The sequence below is a fragment of the Sitophilus oryzae genome, unplaced genomic scaffold, assembly GCF_002938485.1.
Source record: "Sitophilus oryzae breed Bouriz unplaced genomic scaffold, Soryzae_2.0 scaffold_1169_pilon_pilon, whole genome shotgun sequence".
In the NCBI taxonomy this organism is placed as follows: domain Eukaryota; kingdom Metazoa; phylum Arthropoda; class Insecta; order Coleoptera; family Curculionidae; genus Sitophilus; species Sitophilus oryzae.
Window position 1 is genome coordinate 373,831 of NW_022145803.1, and position 6,000 is coordinate 379,830.

A 6,000-nucleotide genomic window follows, 5' to 3' on the forward strand; every position below is an offset into this window, starting at 1 on the left:
AGTTTTTTTAGCGTTACTTAATTAAAATATAACCAGCTGTAGAAGAAAACTCGACACAATGCTTTACTATATTTTAAATTGTATAATTGCAAACTAAAGTAACTCAAAATACAACTGTGGTCATTTTTATGAATGTTAATTTATACTTTTTTGGACTTGAACCATTTTATCTCTGAAAATATTTGAAATTTTAGATATAAATTGCTTCAACGGTCTACATCTTCTTAGTCGTTAAGGGATTTGTTGACTTCACATTGTCTATTAATAGTGTTTTCTTCGATTTTTATAAAAATTATGGTATATAGGCTTATATTATGGTATAAAGGGAAGATCTTTCATGTTTTGCCTTTTAGAGTGTGTTAACGTATGAAATGATAAGATTTTTCTTCCTCGTGCAGTCTTATTCAGATCAACAACATGTCAGATATCTAAGTATTTGTAAGAAAAACAGTCCAACTTCTTGATGTAGTAAGCGAAAAGAATGATAAATCAAACTATACTTCCAGAATCGATAGAATCAGACCTTTCAGATGGCTGATAATTTGATTCACTTGGTGCAAACCGTTCAGACTTTGTTTCATTGTCTTCCATTTTATCAAAAAAAAAATAGCTCTAAACTTTAAGACGTATGTTAAAATCGCGCACAGCGTTAAATTTTATGGACTTGGTCCATTTCACTTCTGAAAGGAATCAACAGAATATTCAGAAACCAAAGAGAAACAGGCTATAGCTGCTTAATGCGTGAAGTATGACTTGATTCCATTTCTCTAGCGGAAAAAACAATATTTTATAAACGTAAAAAGACGATTATCTTAAGATAGTAGGAAAGTGGACTTGATCCATTTTAATTCTGACCACTCCAATTATATTTCGCTCTCCCAAAAATTAGGGTAAACTAACTTATATTACATTATACGCAAAATATAAAGATGGTTTAGTGTTAACATACATATGTATAGGTGATTCTATTTAAAATGGGCAAGTTGGTGGTGACTTCCAGTTTAATTAGTTATTTTGAAAAGAACGAACATCTGGAAATAATGTTAATATTCAAGTTTGAATCTACATTAGCTCCTGAATTTTTTTTTATGAACTAGTAGTGTGAAAAATCCTGTATACAGGTCAATGTAAGTAATCTGTCTGTAATATTTAACAATATTGAAGTGACGGTGAATAGAACAGAGTATTTTACTATCATCCGGTACATTAGATAAAAGACCGTACCATAATATTGTGAGGTTCTTCTTCAATTAATGTAGAGAAAGATAGTTGAACCACGTAATAAGATGCAGATAAGGATATGTTGATATTACAACAGGTATTCGTTGTTCGCTGTTGTTGGACGAGATATTTTTATTAAGTACTTGTTACAATTGGGCATACCCGGTGGTGAGAGGAACGTAATGTATCAAGATAAAGTACCCATGTTGGTACTTTAAGATAACCAGCGTGTTGTTTAAGTGCCATAAAATATTCTAAATTATCTCTAACAGTGCTATGAAGAAGAAAAGTACACTATAATTTCCTATTTTGTACAAATTATCTTTGTTATTTTTATTCTGGTTTTTAATTAATATGTTTCTGAGCTTTTCAATAAATACAAGGGTCCCAACTATCGCGTAGACATATAATGACTACGTATTTTATGTAATCAAAATAAGTTCGATTGGACATAAATTACCTCTATACAAAAAGTCGTGCGTTTGTCCGTTAGAGGGATCAAACTTTAAAAAAATTAACGCATTTTTTCAAATATTTTAAAAACGTATCCGCATTTGAATGAGTCTTTATGATATACAGGGTGATACAAGTTCGAGGTACGAGCAATTGGTATCTCGGAAACCAAAATATATACGAACATGGTAAATACGGGGTAAAGTTGCGCCTTGGGCTGTTCCAAGGATTACATCAAAAAAGTTTTAAGAATTTCAAGAATTGCTGACAGTTTTTTGAAAAACGATTTTTTGAAAACCAATTTAATTTTCATACCCCATAGTTTGAGTTCAACAACGAAAATAAAAAAAAAAAAAAAATGGCACATTCTCATAGCCATTTAATTAGGTATCTAATAGTATTATTTAGATTTTCAAAATTAGCTTTGATATTGTGAGATACAGAGGCCACTTAATTTTAAATATGGACTGCATTTTTTATTTCAGATTTTGAAGAACTCTGAACTCAGTCTCATGAGTACAATGATATGCCACACTCTTTACTTTTTTTTGTTTTAAAAAAAAAAAAAAAAAAAAAAAAAAAATTAAATATTACTTTAAAAAAATCAAGTGCGACTCTGGTTTTTTAAATTTATTTAATCTGATTATATTCATCACAACAATAATGATCAGTCAATAACATTGAAATAAGGAAAATTGAGGCCAATTGACAATATTCAATATAATAATATAAGACAAAATTAATAAAAAAAAAAAAAAAGATAATTTATTTTTATACTTTTCTTATTATAGAATTTGAATATACAGTGTGACATCTAATATTTGATAATTTCAAATCATAGTTATTATGAATAATTAACTTCTAGCTAAACTAGTTTCTAATTGCTTTAATAGTTACAGTTCAAAGAGGTTGTAGTAATGTTTAGAATGTTTAGGAGGGAGTTAGTCACCGCGACCTTGAAAATCTTGTGTGTTCCCCTTTCTGAGGTTTATAACGAGTTATAAACTCATCATTCAGTCTCAATGTTAACAAAAGCCCAGTATCTGAGACGGCTCCAAAGATGCTGGCTTTCATCCTTACATCAGCTGTACCAAACGTTACATGACGAAATGTTCGTCGTCTCGGCGCATCAGTTGTGAGTGTGTTCAGTTTTTCCCCATCATTCCCCACAGATCTGCATTCGCCATTGTTTGTCAGCTTCAGCCTACTGAGTGTTCGTTGAGAGACAGTGTCCTGTTAGGAAACCCCGTTGACAATCCGAAGATTGTTTTTACTTAAATCAAGGAAAAAAACCTTATTTTCTCGGTCCGCTAGTTCTTTTCATATAGTGGTTACCAACCTCCCTTATTCACAAATTTATATTTCGTTCAATTTTAAGATTATATGCTTGTTGAATAGATCTTCTTATATTTTCGAAATGATTGTACTCTTTGTATTTAACTGCCGAATTTTGGATTTCCTTTTTTGTAAATTTTGTCCTGTTCCGAAGTTGGCTTGACGTCATAGACGGTCAAGGTACCTTCCCTGGCCATTTATATGCTCTACATTTCCAATCATCTTCGGGGAATGATTTGAATTGTTATATATAACATTTATTTATATTATTTATACTTTATTTTTTTTTTTTTTTTTTTTTTTTTTAGATTTTAAGTTTGAAAGTTATTCATATCTGTAACGATGAATACCTAGATACTTACAAATATTTAAAAAATTTTTTTTTTTTTTTTTATTGTTTAATAAATTGTGTACAAATTTCCAAAACAAAAAAAATATGAAGTGTGGCATATCATTATACTCACGAGACGGTTCTTTCAAAAATCTTGAAGTACAAATGCAGTCCGTAGTTTTAAAAAAATAAGTTGCCTCTGTATCTCACAATGTATCAAACTGATTTGCAAAATTACATTATTAGTCATATTTGTCATCAGCAATAATTATAGCAAAATAAAAAAATAGTTTTTTTATATCAAAATAAAAATGAGAAAAAAAAATAAAAAAAAATTAAATAAAAAAAATAATACAATTTTTTTTTTGTTATAAATATAATAAATTCAAAATATTTTTTTTGTTTCTTGAAATATTTTAAAAACAAAAACATATTAGATGGACTTGAACAAAAATGAACTAGACAAAAGCGGCAACTTTTGCCCAATTTTAACCATGTTTCTTATATAATTCACGTTACCAGAGTTACCATGCTCGTACCATCGATATTGTGTAGCAACCCTGTTAAATATATAACGCGAATCTGTACCTGTTCGGACACTCATCAGAGAGTCGAACAACATGTACTTCGTCAGCCAATAGGACAAATAACGAAATAAAGAAGAATTAAAAATATAGCTAAAATACAAACCCATGTAATAGTCAACTCTATACTGTCTATAGCACCATGTCTAACCATCCTGCATATACCATCTTTTCTAAACAGCGCCGCTTTTTTGTTAGACAATATTTTCACTTTAAATAAATTTCTCCGCGCATCATTATCTTATTCAGTGAACCACAACGCACTCAAGATACACATCTCGATAGCTCCTATCCTGATATATTATCGGACTTAAACGCTCCACTTAAGTCGCACACGCCATAGCATCATGCGTCTCAAAAAGTACCTCGTACTTACCACAATTTATCTTCTAATCTTACCAGATTCGCTCATTCTTTATTTTTATTTATTTTTAACAGATACGTCTAATGAGCTACTAAAAATTTTACGTTTTCAAACTTCAAAAAGTATTTCAAAAAAACATATCCCACAACACTATCGCCTATATGATGCAAATTTTGTTGTATATTTCATACACTCTCAATTTTTTGCATAGTTCATGCGTCTGCTTGCGACGAAATTTATTTTATAATTATTTTTCAGTGCATGGCCAGTCAAAATTGACTAAGCAATGCCATTGGCTTAATTAGTAGCGCTTGATTCACTCAAGCCCAAACTCAAAATCCATGTGCCTATTTCAAAAAGATGCGTTCTTCTATTCAGAACTTGATGACACCCATTCCAACCAAACTGGGAGACACCACTTGTGCCAGAAAAAGTCCACTATGTTCGAGCGAAACGTCGCATAAAAAAAAGTTTCCCCATCTTTTCAACTCTTTTTAAACCTCATACCCAAGAAAGGAAAAATCAAATATATACAATGTGCCTATCTAAGAAGGTTCAAACTCATCTAACGATTCAACGCCTTACTCCAACAACAAACAAAACCGATACACCGCAAAACAGTCACCGCTATTACCGAAAATGAGTACAGAAATACTTATCAATTAGATACTCATCACCTCGTGATTTGCGACCATTCACAATTTGCGAAAAATGTCTTCAGCCAGCAGTGATCTCTTATGCTGAATACAGCCCGTAGTAGCACTCTATGCACTTTCTGGGCTCATGTCCGCTAGAGTAACATTTACATAGAAATCTTAAGTTTTTCTCTTAAATTAAGCTCATAAGATCTAAGTTTTCCTTTCTCTTTTCTTATTACACGCACAACATTATTATAATCTTATATCTAGGCTAATCTCTTCAAGATCCATGTTCTAATGCTATCTCACAGCTCTCTTTCTCCACAGGAATTTTATTTCCCTACTCCTACACCGTTATTCTCATACCACTATAAATATCCTCTTTCTTAGACTGAAACCACCAGCCCCCACACAATTCTCTATCTCCTTATATAATAATCTTTTCTCATAACGCCCGCCACTAATGACCCCTCTATATTTTACATACAATGACGCCCCGCGAATATCATCCATCTTGCGTTCAACAAAACCAGTCTTACATAATTGCCTACATAAAGAAAGTTCTTTCGACAACTTTCTGTCCGTCCAACGCCACTACTGTCGAACCGCACCATGATGGGTCGAGTGAATGGCGCGTCACGTGTGAGCGCAAGAACCTACTACACTCCCTTGCATATTCTCCACGAATTTCGATACAGAGCACGTCGACCCTAGCCCAACCATCCCTACCTCGTCGTTAACCACACTCCAAAATTCAAACACACTGCACTATGAATTAAGGCCTTACATTAACGTTCCCTGCACCCGGCCCTTCCCAGCATTCTCATCAAATAATCGAGCAATTTAAGTGCAACAACCAATATACAATATACTATCACCCTCATCACAAAACTTCCAATCACCTTCCCTATCCGCTAACACGCACAACACTTCAAATTAGTCTTTCACTTTCTTGAGAACCAATCATCATCCAATATAAGTCTATTCTTCGAGCTTTTGCACCATCACACATCCTGAAATGAAAAACATTATCTACAAAATGTGCTAACACATACCGAATTTAACTTCTCTTCC